The 24,207-nt window shown below is 45.7% G+C and overlaps 1 long non-coding RNA gene across 1 annotated transcript; it reads left to right on the top strand.

Moving 5' to 3' along the window:
• Window positions 1-409: 409 nt before the first annotated feature.
• LOC129152470 (uncharacterized) lies at window positions 410-6,134 on the top strand. The gene is made up of 4 exons (XR_011521861.1): window positions 410-819; window positions 4,238-4,718; window positions 4,827-5,133; window positions 5,215-6,134. It is a non-coding gene; the product is annotated as an uncharacterized lncRNA (long non-coding RNA).
• The last annotated feature ends 18,073 nt before the right edge of the window (window positions 6,135-24,207 follow it).

The following is a 24,207-nucleotide window of genomic DNA, read 5'->3' as shown; positions in this document are numbered from 1 at the left end:
GACAACAGGCAAAAGTCTGACGTGTTGAGTAAAAACTGCTATTTTTAGCATATTTTAGGTCTGACGTGTTGATACCAGACGTACAGTGTGAGCAGGTTGCATCCGAGAACTGGGTCGTACAGTGTGAGCACATGACTCGTGAGATCTGCCCTGCGAGGAAGTCGTTCAGTTTGAGCTGAAGCGGAGTGCTACGAGTGAAAAAGTCACACAGTGTCCGCCCGGCTTTAATGGAGCCAAATGGACGGATGCCTCCACCACCATTCCGTGCTTCTTTCGTTCTTAGAGCATTCAGGGATGGTGCTCCCCCAGAGGTCTGCCCGGGTTTTACACCTAAGAGTAAAGAAGTTTGCACTAAAAGATGCTGATTGAACTTTTCATTTGGTTTTTGGAAGAGAGCCTGTCACGAGCGTGCCGGTGAGCGAAGCGGTGATCAGATGAGGATCCAAGCGCTGGACAGGAAGACAGGCAGACAGGTAAGACGTTTAAAGGTTTTAATGATTAACACGCTGGACATGGGAACATTGAGGCAACAAACTACAGAGAACTGAAGGGGGTTTAAATACAGGAGGGCCGGGAGCTTGGGTGATTGAGAAACAAGAGGCAGGTGGGAGCAATTAATGAAGACACAGGGCTGAACCAAACGGGGAGACAGGACAGGGTGTGACAGTACCAGCTCTAAATGAGCAGCAGGGCAGTAGAATAGCTGATCCACTGGTCGCCATCATCACCAGTAACCATCTGGATCCTGCACCTCTGCTTTAACAACACCTGAAGTGGAAACAGCAAACATCCAGGAAGTGGCTGAGCACAAACGGCCCGGTAAAACCTCCCGTGACTCTGTTACTGTAACGGTTTCATGCACTGCTGAGGAGGTCATTTTGACTGTGTCTTCTTAGGACGCTGGTCATGTGTTCTTCTGAGCAATTATGTAGTAGTAATTTGGTCAGGAGGAGGCACACTCAGAGGGAATTACAGCCTTCTGAAATCCTTCTGGAAGGAAACTTATGCAGCACTGGTGAAAAATGCCAAAGAGACATATCTCAGCTCTTCCTGTGTCAGATTCTGATTTATAAACATGATAGAAACCAAATGAAAGAGCTCCAGTGGCTAAATCTGTAAATCCAATTCATCAGGTATCAGCTAATTTATAATTAAACATGGCTTCTTTGTGTCCAACAAAAATCCAATATTTAATTAGAAATGTTTATGTTCTACATGATTACTGTTCATGAAGGAAACTTTGAAAAGTCCAAATTGGTGAAGGAAAAATAAAAATCCAGCCTCCGTCAGCTAAAGCTAACAAGCTAAAAGCCACAGTTTGACTAAAAAGTGGTTTTTGCTTTCATGACATGGCATTAAAGAGGACATTCACGCGTTACGTCAACACATCTGCTCTGCTCTGTATACATGCATGCCTTGTGAGTTGATCGCTGTGGGGGAAAAGCTCTGGCGCTCCAGTTTCAGGTAGCAGTTCATCTGACCGGGGGGTTTCAGCAGGATTTAAAGTCTTACTCATTAATGCTGTGAGGTTTGGACGTGAGACACGTGGGTGATCAGCGGGTTCAGATGTAGCATTTTCATGGTGATTTTTTCCATCAGCAGAAATAAACTAACGTGTTTATTCTAAATGATAGAATAAAACTTTGATCCTCTGACAGACTTTCCACTGAGCAGCAGATTTAAACATATAATTTAGCATAAAAAGGGTGACTATTTATTCATATTTCCTAGGGGGAAAAAACACTTAGGCCTTGGAGCGTGCACAAGAGCATCAGGGTCAAAACTTTACCTTTCAAAGTGTTTGCACTCTTCCACAAAGCTCAAAAAATCAATGTTTAACTGCAGGAACTCACCCACACTGCAGGTAGGAGGAATGTCATCTTAGCAAGGTAAACAGCGTGCTGAATATAAAGCTTTCATGCAGAAAAAAACAAAGAGGACCATCTGGAGGTGAGAGATCAGGATACATTTTAAATTTATCTCCTCTGGTGCCTGGAGACAGGAAGTCGTGCAGCACTGAGGTCTGAGTCCACAAAAACCAGCAAAAAGGTTAAATAACCACAAGATAGAAGAACAAAAATTCATAGTTACGTTTATAAATGTAAGTGTTCTTCTAATTTTCACTAATATCCATCAGAGAAAACGTCATAAATGCATTTATCCATGAACACGATTTGCGCCAAGTTGGGGGGAGATGAAATAAGTAACCTCAGCTACCACAACATTTAGCTCTTTGATAGCATTAGCATAATTTTTGCATAATTGAAGAGCTTTGAGAAGCATCCCCCCCCCCCCCCCCCTCACCTCCATCACCCAGGTGTCCCCTCCTGAAATCCTTTCATCCACCTTTGGTTTTCCCGGTGATGCAGACAGCGAGATGGCTGCAGGGCGTCGGGCAGCTTAATAATTCATGGCTCATCTATATGAATCATGGCCGACTCCCCCTGCTGCCATCACTGGGATCATTTGCTCACCAAAGCCCACTTAATGCCCCCACCATTTGTCACAACAGTAATTAAACGCTTCCTTCGTCTTGCGGATGGAACAGCTGTCAGATAGAGGCAGTCAGATTAAAGGAGTGGTGATCCGGCCACCTGTGGCTGATCCATCTGACCCGAAAGCGCCTCACAGGTGGCGCGCCCTAGAGGCGAGCATGTCGTCGTGGAAACAGACGGCTGCGTTCAGGGGAGATTATCGAGATGAGTGTTGTAGAGCAGCGTGAAAATCCTCCCTGGATATTATTCATCAGATAACTGCTCTATTATTCATCAAGTCCCAGCTCAGATGTTTATGGGGAACTTCCCAACACACGGACATGTTGTTGTTTAAACTGTGCCGCTTGGACACATTTGTAAACAATGTGAGGACACGATGACTGTTGACAGAGGAATGCTGTGATGGGCGGAGAAACATCAGGAAACAAACACAGCTGGTTTGAAAGTGGAGGAGGTCACTCGTTCTTATGGCGAGATGGAGGAGAGATGGTCTGGATCCAGGTTTGATCTGTTCATTTAGAGTCCTAGAACCCCCCAAGGTGCTTTACACGTCATTCATCCGTTCATATACTGATGGTGATGAGCTACACTGTAGCCACAGCTGCCCTGGGACTCACTGACAGGCCACCACCTTCGACCAACAGCAGTCAAGGAGAGTGAAGTGCCTTGCCCAAGGACACGACAACAGAGTGGGGTGCAAACCTGCAACCCTCTGGTTACAGTGTGGGTACTTAACTCCTCTGCCACCGTTGTCCGGGTAACGAGTGTGATTTCCGACACAGACCGCTCACATCAGAACCGGTCTGATGCGTCAGAACCTCAGAACGAGGATTCTCCTCCTGTCAGCCTCAGAACACCTGCTTTAATGTTCCTGAGGGAGACTGCACCCCTCCGTCCGCCTGGTCCGAGTCCTCCTGGGACGTTTCTGCTGTCGTTATAGAAGTTAAGGTGTCGTGTCAAGTGTTGCGCTTGGACACGTGTTTCTAGTGCTGTCCGCTGACCCGGCACTAGTGATGCTGAAGAGGCCATCGGAGCCAGGAGCTGGACTTGTGTAAAACACCGCACCCTCATCTCCTCTTAGGGACCGCAGCAGCTCAGGAGGTAGAGCGGATTGTCCAGTAATCAGAAGGTTGCAGGTTTGATCCCGGCTCCTACCAGAGAATGCTGCTGTTGTGTCCATGGGCAAGACACTTAACCCGCCTTGCCTGCTGGTGGTGGTTGGAGGGACCGGTGGCGCCGGTGCTCGGCAGCCTCGCCTCTGTCAGTGTGCCCCAGGGCAGCTGTGGCTACATCGTAGCTCATCCCCACCAGCGTGTGAATGTTTGTGTGAATGGGTGAATGACTGATTGTGTTGTAAAGCGCCTTGGGGGGTCGTAGAACCCTAAGAAGGTGCCATACAAATACAGGCCATTTACCATTCTTATAAAGGCAACAGTCCAGCAGGAACTCGACGGGCCGACTCGTAACGGGGACAGGGCGGTGCCCCTGCTTATGGATCCGACCTGCTGCACGGGCACGCTCCTGCTGACGGTCCCACCATGGATGAAAGTCCAGAGTGGATCCAGCGTGTGCCGCTTTAGCTAAATCCACAGATCTCCACGAGTCCATCGCACCTGAATTCCCACTTTACTGTTCTGTGTCTCCATAAGATGTTTATCCTGCTGGCACAGTTTTATTCTGCTGTGATTTTAATTAAATTTTATCTTTTTAACTTCGTTATTGACTTTCTCCTTTATTTACAGCGACAGGTTCTGCGTGATTCCTAAGCTACTGATGCTGTGTTCATCAGTGACAGCTGTGGTAGAGCTCTGTAGACAACGATGATGGTTTATGTTTGTTTCTAACTCTACGTATACCTGGGGAGAACATGCTAACCCCACAGAAAAGCTGGAGCCAGGATTTGAACCTGCAACCTTCCTGCAGCGAGGCCACCATGCAGCTTGTCTTCGTTCATTACCGTAACAGATTTTTACTTCATGAGCACCTGGTGGGTGTGGGTTAGTTTGCTGTAGTAAGTCTGGGGTTTATTGTGGGAATAATCCAGTAATTTAAAAAAAAAAACAGTTGTGTTTCTGACAGCATCTTCACAGAGACTCATCAGATCAAAAGCATCTGTGCTGCCCAGAGTCACAGTGATGTCTCGGCAGGATTTACTCACAGAAGCAGAAACGGCCAGCGAACATCCCTGAAAACCAGTCGCTCCTCTGACAACTAAACTCTGAGGTTTGTTAGGACTCGGGGTCTAATGAGGAATCGTTGCCAAAACACAGGGATTTATTGCTAAAAGCAGACGGATGCTGACATCTGATTGCCAACTGTTCCTAATAACAGGAGACGGGCCAGACGGATGCACAGATCCAGGAAATTCTTCATGTTTTTCCCAACTAATGCAGACATGAGACAGAGGGCAATTACAGCAAGGGCACGACAATAAAAGAGTAGTCTGGCATCCAACAGCTTGCTAGCACTGTGACATCTGCCACTCGGCACTTTCACTTCGCCTGTCTGAAAAGTCGATGTCAAAGTCGTCGTGCTTTCAAGAATTAACAACCCATCGTTACCGTCGGGAATGGGACCCCCAACCTCGGGGAACAGATTCTGATACCAGAGCTCCGGATCTCAGAATGGAAACGTGTCGGTAATCGTTTTTATTTAACTTTTAATGGTAACTTTATTTAACTGGATCCTTCTCTCTGTTTTAACTGAGATTTCTCTTTAGTGATGCAGAAACACGAGTCTGTCACCTCTAAAGGTTCTCGCGGAGGCTCCAGCTGATGCAGCGTCCTGGTGAGAGGGGAGATCAGCTCGTCCCACTTCACCATCACTTCACTGGTCCGTACTTAATCTGAAGACATTCCCATCAGCAAGAGCCAAAGAGCTAAACCTCTATGTTCCCAACCCTGGCTCTCAGACTGAAGGCTTGGTTCCCAGGAGGATGTGTCTATAGCAGCAAAACTAAAGGGATGAGCCAGTACAACCCTCACAAAGAGATTCATGGAACAGGAACATCTGGAGCTGGGTCTTTTGAGAGTTTGTCTCATGAATGGATGAATGACCGTTTGTCTCATCTAACAACTAGCATCTCAAATTCTGCTCAGATTGTTTAAAATAGAGTTTGAGCTGTTTTGCTCTTGCTGATGTTGATTATCTGTGGTGACCATCTTGACTTGGGCTTGCACCAACGTTGAAGTCAGAGCTCCACTGTAGTCATCTCTGAAAACCCACTTGAACATTCCCAGTTTGTTTTCTATATTTATGATGGTTCTTGTGGTTCTCCGTTTGCATTTTAAACAACGATGCAACAAATATTTGACCGGTGACTTCCAGATCCCGTTAATCCAGTCCATTGCTGTTTTCAGTCCTAATTCCACCTCGTGTTGCAAATCATGTTTTAGAATGTGTCGCAGTTGTTGGCCTTTATTTAGTGTTGCATGAATAAAAATGGCAGCTGAGCGTGAAATTTTTACATAAAAAGGAGGAGGAAGGAAGGGCCGCAGCATTAATGCTGCTGATGAAATCTGGGAAGCAAACGTCTCAAACAGGTAGAAAACACGCAGCTACAGTGGAACGGCGGTGCGATTACACCACAGGCATCGGATGTGTTCGGTGTAATCAGGCTAAGGCAGCGTGCTGCTGGTAGGAACAGATCTGTGCCATGGAGCTGATCTGTAATCAGGTCCTGCAGGTTTATGAACATGGTTGTCCCGCCGCCGTTCCCGGCTCCGGGATTACAAATGGAGCTCAGTCAGCAGCCCAGGGCCCCGCCCCCAACCCCTCAGATGGCTTCCGTCTACAATCTAACTCAAGTTCATAAACCTGATCTATTATTTTGTATCTCAGCACGCAACTGATGCACAGCTGAGAAACCACCAACTAATCAACCTTTAAACCCTCACCTGTGCTGCAGAGTGGTGGGTTGGAGATCATAAATACAAGCAACTCTCCTGGGATTAGTGTTGGTGCACTTTGGCACCAACAGGAGTCATGTCAACAACACGACCTTACGAGTGCAGCGCCACACGGACGCCAAGGCTGCACCATTACAAATCTATGTTTATAGGCTGGTGTTGGGGGTTGTGTTAATGCCGTCCATTATGGAACAACCCAGAGACATGGTGACCCTCTGACCTTTGCCTGTTGATCAGGACAGCAAAGGTAAAACATTAACAGAAGGATATTAATGCAAGGGTTACATTTTACAAAAATATTTAGAGATAAAGTCCAAGTTCAACACATCTGCTGTGGTCTCCAGTGGGAATGAAAACAAATGAGCTTAAAACTTTGTTCATGCCTTTTAACAACATTCTAACATTATCTAGCTATAAATAAAGTATCCATCCATTTTCATCCGCTTATCTGGAGTCGGCTCGTAGGGGCAGCAGCCTAAGTCGAGATGCCCAGACTTCCCTCTCTCCAGCCACTTGGGCCAGCTCCTCCAGGGGAATCTCAAGGCGTTCCCTGGCCAGGCAAAAGACGTAGTCCCTCCACCGTGTCCTGGGTCTTCCTTTAGGCCTCCTCCCGGTTGGACGTGCCCAGAAAACCTCACCAGGAAGGCGTCCAGGAGACATCCTGACCAGATGCCCGAGCCACCTCAACTGGCTCCTCTTGATGAATAAATAAATTATGGAGATTAAAAAAAGAAAGAAAAAAAATGTTACAAAGTGGTTCTGTTGCATGTGTCTAAAAACCTCCACTACCTACATGTTTGTGACACGTGAAGGCAACTATTGGATGGTTGTTGGACTCACCGAAGCGCCGCACTTCCTGGGTCCTCCACTCAGTCCTTTGCAACGTTGATGTTTTATTTATGGCCAAACTCCCACTTAATTTAGGAGTTCTGCTGTGTGGCAGAGTTGCTAATGCTAACAGTTAGCTTCTACTAGCCGAAACGTTCTCTGCTGTTTCCTGGAAGCTAAACCAACAACAGCCTTCCCCATCGTGAGTCCAGATGGGTGAGTCCATGAATGTTATTGACAGTGTGACATAGATCTGTCAGGATTTTCTAATCCCAGAGTTTCACCGTCTGTTTTTTATCAGAAGCTACTGCAGGAGATAGGTGTAGGAGACTATTTTCATGTTCAGCCTGCAGGAAACCCTCAGAGTTGAGCATAGTTAAAAAAACAACAAGTGAAAAATGGTTTATGAGTGAACTTACAAGACTGGCCTTTGGAAAAAAGACAGAACTGGGAATATTGTTTTTAGACGGACGGACGGATGGAAAGAAGGAAGGATTAATTTTTACTGCGAACATTAATTTTACACATTAAAATCAGTTAAATAAATGAATAACAAAAGAGAATAATACACAAAACTGTTGTGTTGGTTGAGTAGATTCATCTGCTGGATGTGATCTGGGTGTAAATGTTTCCATTTTCTGTTTCCAAATCATCCCACAGAGTCGAAATTTCTGCCCAACCCAATTATCCAATAATTCATCAACTTAGAGTCACTTTTCCTCTCTATTTACTGTGTAGTTTTCCAGCTTGTGGTCATTATAATGTAAGACTAAATGCCTTTAATTTAATTTGGCCCTCAGCTGGGGGAGGATGCTGTTTGCAGTGATGTAGATGCACACCAGCCATGACAGTTAATGTCAACAGTTGTCCCAGTCGAGGCTTATGGAGCTGTCAGAGAGGAGTGGCATTTATTAAAGAGTAAATAGAGTTAGTGCTGGATGGTCGGCATGTCAGAAAACCATCATCTGTGCTTTTAAGAGGATGCTGTGTTGTCTCCAGCAGCCACAGTGTTGTTTGTCCATTAGTTAACATGATGGGCTGCCTTTCTCACTTCCATTGATTCCTATTATAATTAACTCCACTTCTGCTTCAATGCCTCTGGGCCAAATGCTCTGTACAAGTAGATTTTGTTGAGTAATTAAAAAAGAGAAACTCAAAGGTGGCAACTTATCCGGGTTTATCACAGTAAACAGGTTTGGACCGCCTTCCAACAGAAGATGTGAGCTGTGGCGTCCACTCAAGGGCGCCCCCAAGGGGTGGCCATGGTCAGCCCTAGAAAATTGCTGGCCCACCCAAGAAAAGCCAGTGTTAACAAATCATATTAATGTTCAGTCAAAACATATATTGATACTGTTTATTCAAGACATAAATGTGAAACAAAATAAAATATTACAATTAATGCATGAATAAATAATCAGAATTTAAAAAGCACATGTTTCTGCTGCTCACCATTTTAAAAAAAGTTTTTATCTCCATAGTTTTTTAACACAGCTACAGGTGAATTAACCTAAACAATTTTTTAAATTACATTTGGGATAACATTTTAAATAACTGAAATGTATTTTTCTAAAATGTTTGTTTGCATTTGTGAAATTACCTACAGTTATTTTAAAATTAAAGGTGCTTTGCAGCACATCACCACAGACTAAATTCAACCAAAGTTACCGCAAGAACCAATTTGGGGTGCCACCCCAAAAATTTCTTTGGCCCCATCTGGCCACCACTATCAAGATTTTCTGGAGGTGCCCCTGCATCCACTGGGAGGACCTGACGACCGTTAAAACCAACAACACAATCCTGGCAGAGATCTCTTTTGATGGAGTCTTACATTTTGGTTTCAATTCAGTTAGTTTATAAAGTTGGAGTTACATGCATCATCTGAGCTTCTACATGCAGCACCTAAAACACCTAAATGAGCTCTGGACTGCTGTCACCAGAGACGGGGAATTGTAGCATCAACAAGCCATTTCCAAACCACGTTTCTCTTCCGCTCAGCAACTAAACCAGGTGATTTCAATCAGCACAGTGAATGAACCTGGTTCATTTGATGAGCTGAACAAAAACACGGTAAGGTGACTTGTTGATGCCACAACTCCCGTCTCAGGTTTTCACCCCAAAAATCCTTCTGAATATAACAGAGACAGCAACTCAGCATGTTGACCATGTTGTTTCCTGTTCGGATTAATCTCGTCATCACACACCTGCTGCCCCCGGCAAGCTCTGAGGATGGCTGCAGCGTTAGCTGGAACATTAGCAAAAACAAGGTGAAACAACTCTTCCTCTGTTGGAAAAAAAAACACAGAATGAGCGTAGAAAAGATGTTTAGAGAAAAACTGCCCCACACTGCCCCCTGGTGGATGATCTACATGTGGTGCACGCCAGTTTTAGTTATTTATTGCAGTTGTTTTTTGATAGAATTACCAAGTACAACTAATTATGTTATACTATGGAACAAAAACAACCATTGGACCATGAGTTTGTTGGTCTCACCAAACCACTGCTCAACCCTGGGTCCTCCACTCATCACACACTCGCGTATTCAGCACCAGAACACCACTGGTGAGAGAGGTTCTCCGCTCAATAACACCAGAGAAGGAGAAACAGCCGGCTGCTACCACTTCAGCTTTAGGACAAACTACCAGAGTCCCAAAAAGAAAAACACAGTTTGACGTCACGGACAACAGAAGATGTTTGGAGCTAGAAACTGTGCCTGGTGTTTAGCTCCATCTCGTTTCCTCTGGCATCGCAGGCTTCCAGTTTGGTGGAAGTGGAACCAGTGAAGATACCCGAGAGGGGGTAAGTGTTCTGTGGCCATGTTTAAAACCTAGTTTGTTCTGCAGATTCATTATAACAGCTTTAATAATCAACTCTTCATCTCCTGCTACACATCAGAGTCCTAAAACATCTAACGTCTAATTTCTTTACCCGTCTGCTTTTGGACTTTAATCCCTCGTTGGAGAGGAAGTGAACTTCATCACATCTCCAATTCATAAATAACTTATTGAAACGAGGACGGGTAAACTGAAGAAAAACAAAGATTCAGTAAAATGAATCCTTTTGCTGATGTTCTACTGAGACAGTGTATTAGTGGTTTCTTACGGGAGAAGATTAAGCTTAAATTCAAGCCTTCAGGCAACTTAAAGGCTGCTCTGTCCCACAGTCTGCCACTTTATGAGACTATAATCAAACTCCTGCTTCATCATAGAGCCGCATGCTGCGGAGCCGGCAGTTTTCAAAAGCAAACCTACAAAATAAAAAAGATTTGAACCTTTAGGGAAGCTCTGATTTGAGTTAAAAGAATGGATGCAAGCTGGTTCAGCGTCTGCTTAAGTAACACCTACCTTTAGATCTGATTAGATTCTCATGCGGGCTCTCACCAGAAAGACAAAGTTTAAAAGCTGCTCTTCAACTTTGTTTTGTTCAATTCAAACAAAAAAAGTCTACTAAAAATGTTTATATTTGGTCTTTAAGGACCACTGTTTCTGTTTCGGGCTAAAAGTTGCATTTTCCAGTAAGTAAGTAAATAAATAAAGTGTCCGAAATGAGTTTTCTCTGCACGGTGTCTGAGCTCTTCCTTAGAGATAGGGTGAGAAGCTCGGTCATCCAGGAGGGGCTCGGAGTAGAACCGCTGCTCCTCCAAGTTGAGAGGAACCAGTTGAGGTGGCTCGGGCGTCTGGTGAGTTTTCCGGGCACCCCCAAATGGGAGGCATAGTCCCTCCAGCATGTCCTGGAAGGACTATGTCTCTCGGCTGGCCAGGGAACTTCTTTGGAGTCCCCGGAGAAGCTGACCCAAGAAGAGGGAAGTCTGGACCTCTTGGATTAGGCTGCTGCTCCCACAACCCGATCCTGGATAAGCGGACGAAGATGGATGGAACGATGGATAACTAGAATAATCCATGCTGACACTGACAGAAATACATCTAAATATCCATCTAAAGTAAAGAATTAACTAAAGATATGAGTTTCCTCCCCGCATCTTTCCTGCAGCCAGCAGATCCAAACGGTCATACATCTAAATAATGTCAGCACTGAGGCCAAGAAAAGGTCTGGATGAATGAATTAATGTAGAAAAAGTATTTTCAAGACTTGGGGATGCAATGGGATTGTGTGAAGAAGAGCCTCAAAAACTGACCCTCATGTATTTTAGATCAAGACGGAGACCCTCAGAAAGAGAAAGGAACACTTAGGGACATTTTTCACCATAAGTTTGGCTGAACTTCTCTTTGTCATTAAAAGTTTAAAGGAGAAAAGTGATCAATAGTAAGTAAAGCAGAATAAGTGAAATTATAGGCTGCTTTAATCCAAACAAATGGAAGCAGCAGCAGAACAATATTTCTTCTTTACATCTTTGTTCAGCAGCTCCACAACACGCTGATACAGTTTAGTGACCAATTCCAATTACCCTAAAGGAGCTAACTCACTTTTTCAGAGTAAATCTTCCTCATCAGCCATCCCGGTCCTATTTACACCCCCCAACGCCCACCCCACCCCCAAACAACCGCCTATAACTGATGACGGGACTATGAGTTAATGAGCAGGAAAGAAAATTGAGTTCGAGCGAAAGTCTGAAAGCTTTCAATTCAAAAATACTTTATTAATCCCAGAGGGAAATTAGAGTTTCAGTACACACAATTCTAAGATCAGACATACATACATAGACACATGACAAGCATTGGTGACTGTGATCATTCGCAACCTGAGTTGTGCTACCGTAATAGATCAAGAGGGCTTATACGAGGATAGAGTCAGGGGGAGGGAAAAAAAGGCACTTCAGAGTTACCCTCCACAGAGAGGGCAGCTTTGCTATGCAAAAAAACACCTCAGACAGATATGCACAGACTTCAGACATTACACAACATAAGTGTCCACTAGGTGGGGAGGTAGGGTTGGCACTCTCCTCACTTCAGTGCCTGCAGCCGCATGGAGCAGCGTTCATCACCTCCGTTTGGACAGGGGAGGGAGATAATGGGTTAGAGAGCACAGTGACTCCTATATACGGTTCCACGGCCTTCACCGGTCACAGTCCCGCCCAGGCTGGGATAGGGAGACAGAGTTTCCATAGCAAGGGCAGCATTCCACATTTCTTATGAGGGGGGAGTTTACATTTCAGCCTCACAGGCTCCAAGGCACCAGATTCAGATAATTGTTTTGGGGACAGACAGAGATCATTTCCTCTCTGCCTTGGAGTTCTGTTGGTCTTCAACCCCTCTAGATCCAATAATGGTGCAATTAATCAATCCCAATCCGTGCTGATCAGTCCAGTCGCTCCTTGAGGGCCGCATCGCCTCCTGCTCCAGCGGTGGTCCGGAAGGTCGCATCGCCTCCTGCTCCAGCGGTGGTCCCGAGGGTCGCATCGCGTCCTGCTCCAGCGGTGGTCCCGAGGGTCGCATCGCGTCCTGCTCCAGCGGTGGTCCCGAGGGTCGCATCGCGTCCTGCTCCAGCGGTGGTCCCGAGGGTCGCATCGCGTCCTGCTCCAGCGGTGGTCCCGAGGGTCGCATCGCATCCTGCTCCGGCGGTGGTCCCGAAGATCGCATCGCATCCTGCTCCGGCGGTGGTCCCGAAGGTCGCATCGCGTCCTGCTCCGGCGGTGGTCCCGAAGGTCGCATCGCGTCCTGCTCCAGCGGTGGTCCCGAGGGTCGCATCGCGTCCTGCTCCAGCGGTGGTCCCGAGGGTCGCATCGCGTCCTGCTTTGACTGATGAGGTCCAAGAGGTCCCGGTCCCGGCCCAGCCTGTCCAAGAGGCTCCGGTCCAGCCCATCCATCTGGACCCGAAGTCGATGGTGGTCAACGGCCCTTCCTGTTCCGAAGTCGACGCCCCTTCCTGTTCCGAAGTCGACGCCCCTTCCTGTTCCGAAGTCGACGCCCCTGATGACGACGTGTCCGAAGTCGTCGCCCCTGATGACGACGTGTCCGAAGTCGTCGCCCCTGATGACGACATGTCCAAAGTCGTCGCCTCTGATGACGTCCCCTCTGACGACGTCCCCTCTGACGACGTCGCCACCGCCTCTGATGACGTCCCCGCAGTCGTCTCCTCTGATGACGTCCCCGCAGTCGTCTCCTCTGATGACGTCCCCGCAGTCGTCTCCTCTGATGACGTCCCTTCAGTCGGCTCGTCTGACGTCGCCGCCACCTCTGATGACGTCGCCTCTCCTGATGTCGGCTCGCCTGACGACGTCGCCTCTCCTGATGACGTCGCCTCTCCTGACGACGTCGCCTCTCCTGACGACGTCGCCTCTCCTGACGACGTCGCCTCGCCTGACGACGTCGCCTCGCCTGACGTCGGCTCGCCTGATGTCGGCTCGTCTGACGACGTCGCCTCTGGTCTGATGTCTCTTCTGTCTCTAGTTCCAGTGGTGGTTCTGAAGGTCGCACCGGTCCAGCCTGTGTCCCCAGCCCAGCCTGCAGGGCTCCTCTACCGCAGGCGCCGCCCTCCAGGGGACTGTCGTCACCTCCTCATCTGCCCCAGGCGCAGGCCCCCAAGGGTCCATCCTCGTCTCCTCATCTGCCCCAGGCGCCGACCCCCAAGGGTCCATCCTCGTCTCCTCATCTGCCCCGGGCGCCAGCCTCCCAGGGCCCGTTGCCTCCTCATCTGCCGCAGGGGCAGGCCTCCTGACTCTGCTGATCCCTGCCGCCTCTCCTGTGGTCCCTCAGTCCCTCTGGGCCCTCCCTCCGGGTCCCCCTCCTCCCGCCCTGCTCCTGGTTCCTGTGGGCGTCTGGGATCCGCCCTTTGAGGGGGGGGTACTGTCATGGTCTGCGTCAGCCCCCTTCCTTTATGTTCCTCCTGGTGTCCTCCATCCCTCTCTAGATTCCCTCTTGTGTCCCTTTGTTCCCCCAGCTCCCCTTGTGCTCTCTTAGCGCCCTCATGTGTCCTTGTCTGCATCCCTGTTATGTGTCTTATGTTGTAGCCCTTTGGCGCCCTCTTGTGTCCTTTTTCTGTGTCAGTTTCTGTGTGTCAGTTTGTGTGTCAGTCTAGTGTCTGATGTTATCTTTTACTGTTTCCTCCCAGGTCAGCTCCAGCCTCGTTGTCCCCAGCTCAGTGTGTGTGTATGTACTATGTCCTTCTCCAGCTAGTTTGTGTGAGTCCTTCCCTCTGTCTGTAGGAAATTGTGTTTAGTTTTGTGTTAAGGTATTTGCCATCCTCTGTTTCTGTTTTCCCCATTGAGTTGATTAGTGTCACCTGCCTTCCCTCCAGCAGCTCACCCCACACACCTGCTTCCTGTTTCCCTGATTGCTCCTCCCAGTGTATTTAAGCCCTGTCTGTCTCTGTGTTCTTGTCGGTCCATTGTTGCTTGTCAGCGTTATTTGTTCTGTCAGTCTGCTCGTCCCTCTTGTGCTTTTGACTCCCTGGATTTTTGGATTTTGGCTCCCTGCAGTTTGGATTTATTTTTGTTCTTCCTCCAAATAAAGGATTTTTACTTACAATTCCACTCCTGCCTCTTGTCATCCTGGGTTTTGCAATTTGGGTCCTACTCTCCTAAACGTGACACTGGGACGCACTGACAGAGGTGAGGCTGCTGGTCAGAGGCGCCACCGGTCCCGAACCACCACCAGCAAGTGAGATGAGTTGAGTGTTTTGCCCAAGGACACAACGGCAGCATTTGCTGGTCGGAGCCGGGATCGTAAGTAAGTAAATTTTATTTCTATAGCATCTGATCCAATGAGTCTATTACTTTGATGATGGAAGTAGACTGGTGGACGAGACATACGTGAGGAGGTCGGAGGAAACAGGGCAGATCAGTATGAGGGAAGCGAGGTACACAGGAGACCAAAACAAGCTAGAGACAGGCAAAGTACTGGCGAGAATACTACCCAATACTGAGTATCATCCGGCACCAATGAGTTGTCCCGACACTCCTTAAATCCCCTGACCACTGATGAGCAGATCTACAGCAGCTGCTCTCCGGACACACCCACCTGCACACAGAAGGACTCAGCACAAAACAGAAGTCAACTCAGCACAGGCCATGACACATGTTCTTCTACTGGACCCACACGAGCTCTACAACTGGCTTTTGCACCTGCTAGTAGTCTCAGGTGAGGTGGCTCAGACCTCTGGTTGGGTTAGGGTTAGGGTTAGAAAGTTAGGTCAGAGAGTTAGCTTAAACGAGTCGAATCCTTCAAATTATTTAAATCATCATATTGCTCCAAGTACAGGGCGAGGAGGAGGAGTGGCAACCATTTTTCATTCGGACTTACCGTAAATCCTCTAATACAGGCCTGGGCCTGTATTTGACTCAAGCTCATCAAGCTCCAGGCCTTTATTGGAAGGAGGGCCAGTATTAGAGGCAGGCCTCTATTTCTATTTGAGCAAAATGAACTAATGGTTCACTGGAGTTTTTGACAATTAAAATTGCGCCCACATTTTCAAAGTTAAACACATTTCTTTTAACAACGGTAGTTTCTGCTTCAGCCCTCTCCCCCCTCCCCCTGCGCAGCGGCTGCAAACTCACTGATGCGCCTGCAGCCTCTCGGAGTTCCTGCTGCTCTAAACATTAAAATAATTATTTCATTTTCTGTTCCTCACTTCTGATTACCTTCAGTGGTGTTTGTTTGTTGCAACCACCAGGTACAAAAACTAACTTGTTTTTATTTGACTATTTTTCTGTCCTGCCTGTTTATTATCTTCCTGCATCTCCTCTCAATCCTAAAGAAAAACTGCTACCTGGGTTCATATATATTGACCTTATGAGTTACCTTTGAACTGCAGTTCTAAAAGAGCTACCGACCGCAAAAACAGTGGAGCGCTCCCTGCTTGGCGGCCGTATCATACAGTCCGAGCAATAAATGCGGAAGTTAGATCCAAACACCCGTTGTGTGGGAGAAGCATCGAAATGAACTGTTTAATCTGCCCATCATTTGTGTTGAGAGATCAGCAGTGTTTGGATCAACAAAGGGCGACTACTTTGACAGTAGAAACTGTATTTATGGCTTATTTTTGTGCATTTAAAGTTCAGCCGCCATTGATAGTTGTTAAAAGTTGTTAAACCTGTGCATATGAAACAAAAAACGCCTTTTGTTTATCAATTTATTGTGAAAAAAGGAAGTTGTGCTTGCTCCTTTTCCTGTTGGGCAGTTGTGATTTCTGTCCATTGACTGCGGAGGTGCTCCGGCGAAAATAGGATCGATTCTATTTTTGCCGGACGCCGGAACAGAGGGCGGCGCGCGGTGCCGCACTGCCGGAGCACGGCCGCAGTAGTAGAATTGCTCTGATTGACTACAACGGGACCGATTTTGCTCCGGCGTTTGTGTCGGAGCGGAGGTAGTGGAATTTGCGTCGGAGGACAAGGTGATGCGCGCAACGCCCCGCTCCACAGCATGCAGCAAAACGCATCAGGCGCAAATAAAAGACAGAAAACATTAAAGGAAATGAACTGACATGAACGATCGTGTGTTAAATTAGTTTTTGAGGTGGCGACACCTGATTGTGGCCGTGCTCAGGAGGCAGATCTACCGACCGCAAAAACAGCGGAGCTCTCCCTGCTTGGCGGCCGCATCACAGTGATCTGTGAGTTGGAGGACAAGGTGATGTGCCCCGCTCCACAGCAGCGAAACACATCAGGCTCAAATAAAAGACAGAAAACATTAAAGGAAATGAACCGACATGAACGATCGCGTGTCGGTACCTATGCTCTGACACAGCGCGTTGCCCCCCTGAGCGCAGGAGCTTGTCACCTGCTGACAGCAGGCTGCTGTCTTTTCCGAGGGCTGCATCTTGCCGGTCATTATCACGTGACAGCGACTAGTCGACGACAGGCATAAAAAGTCACTATAGTGAAGTCGTCTAGTTCATACAACCCCTGCTACTGCTCCCCAGAGTGTTCTGCAGCATAATCAGCATGTTCTCTTTGAACTTGATAGTGTAATGACCTGGCTGGGGTTGTAAGCCAGGTGCATTCTGGGTATTGTGTTATATGTGTTTCCTATCGTTCTGCTGGTTCCTATGTGCTGATTTGCGTGTTGTGTGAGTGTTATGTAAGCCACAGGGAAGGTGATGTGTGTTCTGTGGAGCGGGTTGAATTAGCATGGTTAACTGACACCGTGACTCTGTGTGGTAGGAGCATGATAGAGGATCGTGTCTGTAGCGTTACAAAGCGTTGAAGAAAAAGCCTAATAAAGGTCTGTGTGAACCTCTACTGCCTCCTGCTGGTTGATTTGGGGACTATAGCCCTGCCGCTGAGACGCTCGTATTTACTTGTTACTACATTCCACCCGGCCACAATAAGAGACCGGCCATTATTCACCTCCGCTGACTCCGACACCGGCCAAAGTTGGAGACCCGGCCTTTAATTGAATACCGGCCTGTATTAGAGGATGTACGGTATTAATCAGTCCCTTACTGATTAATAGTTTCAGTTCGTTTGAACATCTTATTCTTAGTTTTCCTAATCCAGATTGCAAAACTGTAAAACCACTCTTGTTTGCAGTTTTATATCGTCCACCAGGCCCTTACTCTGAATTTTTGGATCAGATCTCTGATTTTTTATCTGATTTGGTGCTAAATACTGATAAGGTCATTGTAGTGGGGGATTTCTACATTCATGTGGACATCGAAAATGATTGCCTCAATGTAGCCTTTAGTAATATCTTAGACTCAATTGGTTTTACTCAAAGAATACATAGCTCCACCCACTCCTGCCATCATACATTGGACCTTGTTCTGACTTATGGCATTGAGTGTGAGGAAATAACAATCTTTCCACATAATCCAGTCCTCTCGGACCACTTTCTGATAACCTTTGAGTTTTTTATAACTGAGTTCTCGAGACATGAAAGTAAATTTCATTATAGTCGGTCTCTATCTGACAACGCAGTTGCGTCTTTTAAATCAACTGTTCCATCTTTACTGTCCTCAGCATCTCAGAGGCATGTAGCAGAGGGCAATATTTTCAGTTCTAGCCCCTCACAAATTGATGCCTTAGTTCATCATGTTAATTCCTCTTTACGTGTGGCATTAGATGATGTTGCCCCTTTAAAAAAGAAGGTAATTAGGGACAGGAAGTTGGCTCCCTGGTTTAACTCTCATCTACGAGCCTTAAAACAAAACTCTAGAAAATTGGAGAGAACATGGCGCTCTACGCACCATGAGGAGGCCTACCTGTCCTGGAAAAATAGTCTTGTGCTTTATAAAAATAAGCTTCAACAAACTAGAACTGCTTATTTTTCAGCATTAATTGAGGAGAATAAGCATAATCCTAAATTTCTTTTCAGTACAGTTGCTAAACTTACACAGAATCATAGCTCTGAGCCATCTATTCCCTTAGCCCTCAGCAGCAATGACTTCATGGGATTTTTTTACAAGTAAAATTAATTCTATTAGAAACACAATCTTTAGCATCCTCCCTAATGCGATTTCTTCTTCCTCAGTAAGTAAGGCAGCATCAGAGGTAACTGTAGAACCTCATCTGTGCTTGAACCGTTTTGATCCAGTTGAGCTTTCAGAGTTATCAAAAATATTAGCTTCATCTAAACCTTCAACTTGCATTTTGGATCCAATCCCAACCAAATTATTTAAAGATGCATTTCCTTTGGGTACTGCCCCCATTCTAGATATAATCAATCTATCCTTAGTAAATGGGTATGTACCACAAGATTTTAAGGTTGCTGTAATCAAACCTTCACTTAAGAAGCCTTCTCTGGATCCAGATGACCCAATGAATTATAGACCAATATCTAACCATCCATTTTTATCCAAAGTCCTGGAGAAAATAGTGGCCATCCAAGTATGTCAGCATTTAAACACTAATGCTCTGTTTGAGGAATTTCAGTCTGGTTTTAGAGAGTATCACAGCACTGAAACTGCATTAGTGAGAGTTACAAATGATATTCTCATGGCCTCAGATAAGAATCTTGTGTCTGTTCTATTCTTGTTAGATCTCAGTGCTGCCTTTGACACAGTTGATCACAATGTTCTTTTAGAAAGACTTGAACATGTTGTAGGGATCAAAGGAACAGCGTTAGGCTGGTTTAAATCCTACCTGTCTGACAGATTTCATTTTGTAAATGTACATGACAAATCTTCTTCATACTCCAGGGTTACTTGCGGAGTACCACAGGGTTCAGTGCTTGGACCAATTCTTTTTACTATATATATGCTCCCAATTGGTAAAATCATTAGACAGCATGGGATAAACTTCCATTGTTATGCTGACGATACTCAGTTATATTTATCCATTAACCCTGATGAACCTAATCGGTTGGGTAGATTACAGGCTTGTCTTGAGGGCATAAAAAAGTGGATGACTCTAAACTTTTTGCTTTTAAATCAAGACTAGACAGAAGTTATCATCTTTGGACCAGAAATCCAGAAAAAATTGCTTAGTCAATCACCTGACCTTAATGGCATTACATTAATCTCAGAGAACAAAGCAAGGAACCTTGGTGTTATCTTTGAACAGGACATGTCATTCAAATCCCAGGTTTCACAAGTTTGTCGGATTTCCTTTTTCCACCTTCGGAATATTGCTAAGATTAGAAGCATACTTTCCAGGAGTGATGCTGAAAAACTAGTTCATGCATTTATTACATCAAGACTGGATTACTGTAATTCATTACTCTCAGGAAGTCCACAGAATGTAGTTAAAAGTCTTCAGCTTGTCCAAAATGCTGCAGCTAGAGTTCTGATGAGAATTAAAAAGAGAGATCATATCTCTCCTGTCTTAGCTTCCCTACATTGGCTACCTGTTGAATTCAGAATAGATTTTAAGATCCTTCTTCTCACATATAAAGCTCTTAATAATCAAGGTCCATCATACATCAGTAATCTGATTGTTCCATATGTTCCTAATCAAGCACTTCGCTCTCAGACTGCAGGTTTACTGGTGGTTCCAAGAATATCTAAACTTAGGATGGGAGGCAGATCTTTTAGTTATCAGGCTCCTCTCCTGTGGAACCAGCTCCCAGCTTTAGTCCGTGAGGCAGACACTTTGTTTACTTTTAAGAATAGGCTTAAAACATCTTTATTTGATAGGGCCTATGGTTAAAATCTGATGTTAGCCTAAATCTGGACAAGTGGGGGAGTAGAGGGAGGTGGAGTGTACAGTCGGTAAAGACAGCTCTCCCTTGCCCTGCCTCCAATATGCCTACATCTAAATAGGATAGATTATCCAGAGTTATCTCTGTAGTTATGCTGCTATAGGCTTAGACTGCTGGAGGACACACTGACCACTTTTCACACTCTACTGCTTTCTTCTACAGTCTGCTCTTTAACTGTACTATTTTGTGCAATTTCAGCTGTTAACTTAATTTTGTCTGTAAGTGTTTTTCTCCCCAGAAGAAGCTACAATGACATTCTGCTGAGCTGTGGTGGCCTCATGGAGGGGGCCATCGTCTAGCACACTGCTGCTAACCACTAATATATTCTCCCTCTCCTGATAATAACTTTTTGTTTTCATTGACTTTTGATGTGCTACTACTAGTTTATCCGTTTAATTATAGATCAACTAGGATAAATACAATAAAGTTTATCTTTCACCAAATACAATATTTACTAAGACATCACAATATAACTATAGACACATTACGTGTGTGTGTGTGTGTGTGTGTGTGTCTGTCTGTCTGTCTGCTCTGTCTTCTCGATCCCCAGTGAGTCGTGGAGGATGGCTGCTTATACTGAGCCAGGATTCTCTGGAGGTTTCTTCCTGTTAAAAGGGAGTTTTCCTCTCCACTGTCGCTGCATGCTTGCTTAGTATGAGGATTGCTGTATAGTCACTGACACTAGTCAGTGACTTGATGCAATTTGCTGGGTTCCTTATATAGGAAACATTATTTCTGATTGGCTTAATGAACTGTGAATTGGAATGTTTATTATGTGAAGTGCCTTGAGACGACTCTTGTCGTGATTTGGCGCTATATAAATAAACTTGAATTGAATTGAATTGAACTTGAAGTTAGGCTAGAAAGAGGTACAGGCTCGAGACAGGTTAGAGGCTAGAGCTACCCAAACAGAGTAATCATCCGGCATGGTGAAGTGTCACACTGCTCCTGTCAAGTTCTGCCCCTGCCTTCCTGACTGTGTCTCTCTCCTGCCCTGATTAGCCCTCATTGTTCTCACCTGCCCCTCGTTAACCTGCCCATGTGTTCCTGATTTCCCTGTGTATTTATACCTCCTTCCTTGTGCCAGTGTTTGTCAGATCATTGTTGTTTGTCGTGCTGTTCCTGCCGTATCCTGCTATTAAGTCCATTTTTATTTCATCTGTGCCTGCTCTTCTGGCTCCTGGAACCCTCCACCACATTTGGTCCACCATCTCCACCCTCACATCATGACTGCTCCTTAAATCCCCTGGGCCTTGATGACGGGATCAGCTGCAGCTGGTAGCTCTCAGTCACGCCCACCTGTGGACAATGCTCTGAAGAAAACAGGGTTACAGGCAGGCAGCTCACCACGGACCAGGACAGCTTCTCGGTTCTAAGTCACCAAGTGGGCCTAAACTTATAGACATATAGAATAAGTGTACATCTACTTTCTACTAGAGATTTTATTGTTTTTACTTCCTAAGTGAAAAAAGTTGACACCCCCCCCCCCCCACACACACACACACACACCCCTCTTATTCATTCCCTTCAGGTATATTTCTGCTCTTTTTTCTTTTATCCTGTGGAGGTTAAAGGATTAAAGAGTTCATCTTTTTTATTTGAATGTCTGTTTTTGCTTCATGACTCAGGAGTGACGAGGCTGGTGTTTCAAACCTGAGGGGGGGTTTATTCAGAGTAACGTCATAAATATTAACGCTTTATTGTAATGTACAGTCAGATATTCAGTAAATCCTCCCTGGGGGTGAACATTTAACAGCTGTGTGTAAGTTTCAGCAGTCAGATCAACTTCTCCTCCCTGAAAGTGGCATCTTAAGTGAATCCTGTGGACTGGACACAGAGAGAGATAAGCAGACGTCTTCAGCAGCACAAGGTGGATTTAGCCTCCACCACAGAAGCCCGTCCATCGCTCACAGACAGCTGCAGTTGGGATGATAGAGCCTGTCTATATGCTCATTTACATCCCAGCCATACCTCCGTGGGCTCCGCTGGTCCATGTGGATGCCAGACGCCACCGGAGTGAGTTTAAGTGCTAACGCTGCTCATCGTCTCGCTGCCTGACGATTCTCAAGGATGTTTCCCTCTCTGCACTCTGCAAACATGGCCAGCAGCCACAAGTGATGTCTGCAAATGAATAATAAAGCGAGTAAGGACTCCACAGAGAATGAGCAAGGATGCTTTAGCTTCAGCTGAATTTGGATTTGTTGACAGGGTGTGACTCCTGCATTTGCATAAAACCCTGCAGCTTCCACAAGCTGCTTTGGGCTCTTTTTTCTTACTTTGTTTTTACCTCATTTTCCCTCAGTTTACTGTCTGCTTCATTAATTTATTTGTTCCCTTTTCTGGTTTCTTTGCAGAGTTGTTTTCGGCTACATTTATTATACACCTCTAAAATCTTTCCTTGCAGGCCAAGCTTGATTTTCTGGGTGAGCTCTTCACCTGATTCTCGACTTCATTTTGAATCTTTATGTTAAAAGGAGCCTCTGTCTAAAGTTTGCATCATGTGCACAAAGAAAACTTTGCTTTGGAATTTGCACCAAAACATTTTGTTTGATAATTATTTTGTGGAATAAAAGAAAAAGATGCTAAAATACATTTAGATTTATGACAGATTAACCATTCCTGAAAGCCTTGGTAGCTCTCCTCGCTCCCTCTTTGCTGTGCTTCAGCTCCATTTCTAGCTACTAGCAAAGTAATCATTATGTTGTTCATTATTAACAGAAACTGTACAAGTCTCACTGATTGGTTGAACGACTGCTACGAACTGCCACAGATACTTTCCCTTCGTAGATATGAAACTAGACTTGAACTTATTTGACTTCACTCAGCTTCGCCCATCGGAGATCTGGTCCCGCTGCTCTGAAACTTGAGTCTTCTTTTGTTCCCTGGAGTCTGATTCGTCCCTGAAAGACTCGAGACATGCTTCGGACCCGGATAAAATCCCACAGGTCACCACATCCCTTTGGGAAAGTATTGCAGTGGTTTTTATTGAGATTTCATTCAATTGTTTCAAACAGTTCAAGAGGCGTTAAATTATTTTCTAATGCAGATGAACTTCCAGTGGAAAAAAACACATAACTGGTTTATTGATGGTTTTATTGGAAGCATCCTAACTGATTTTCCAAACATAAATTTGTGAAATATAAAAACTTCAAGAAGAATCTGGATTTAACCCTCTGAAGGAGGCAAAAGGGTATCTATTGAGTAATAAAGCTGTTTCAGATCCAGATGTTCGGCTCCCTGCGGGGAGGATAACCGCTCGTCCAAAGAGGAATTTAAAAAGGGAGATTTGCTGCTTTTCATCTCTATGGAAAGCAGGAAAACTGTTGGGCTTTTCACATCTGGCTCTGTGTGTGTGAGAAGATCGAGGACATCTTTTACAGATGTGTCATTTTAACGATCACACTGAGGGAAATAGGTTAAACAGCTGCAGCTTCTTTAACATTCCCTCTCCTTGGACTTCCAGCTTTGTCTTCTCCAACTGGAGTCGAACCCACATCAGCTGAGAGCCTCTTTCCAGGAACTGGAAAGAGAAGATGGGAGCCGCAGGACAACTCTGGAATAAAAGTCTTGAGATAGGATTGAAGACATAAAACGTCCCATTGAGCGAGACAGTAAGACAACAGGGTGTCCAGTCTTTGTAGGCTGTGTCTGGGTTCTCTGTGGTTTGGGCCCAGTGCTGTTTGGACCCGTAGAGGTCTCTGGAGAGATCGTTTAACTTTTCTGGTCCAGAATTCCCAAAGAGGAGCTGTAGCGTGTTCCTGGGAACAGGGGTCCACGTTTCCGTCCTGGATCTGTCTTCTGTTCAACGCAGCCTTAAAAAAACAACGTAGAAAAACAGTTTTGTGTCATCTTGTTTCGATGCCTTCCATTTTTGTGGGCTGTGATGATCTGATGTCACTGTCGGGGGCACAGGTGTAGGGTTACCATGAAAACCTTGAGCCACTG

The sequence above is a fragment of the Nothobranchius furzeri genome, chromosome 10, assembly GCF_043380555.1.
Source record: "Nothobranchius furzeri strain GRZ-AD chromosome 10, NfurGRZ-RIMD1, whole genome shotgun sequence".
NCBI classification, from domain to species: Eukaryota; Metazoa; Chordata; class Actinopteri; order Cyprinodontiformes; family Nothobranchiidae; genus Nothobranchius; species Nothobranchius furzeri.
Note: the sequence above shows the minus strand (reverse complement) of the source record. Positions and strands in the feature narration are given on the sequence as shown.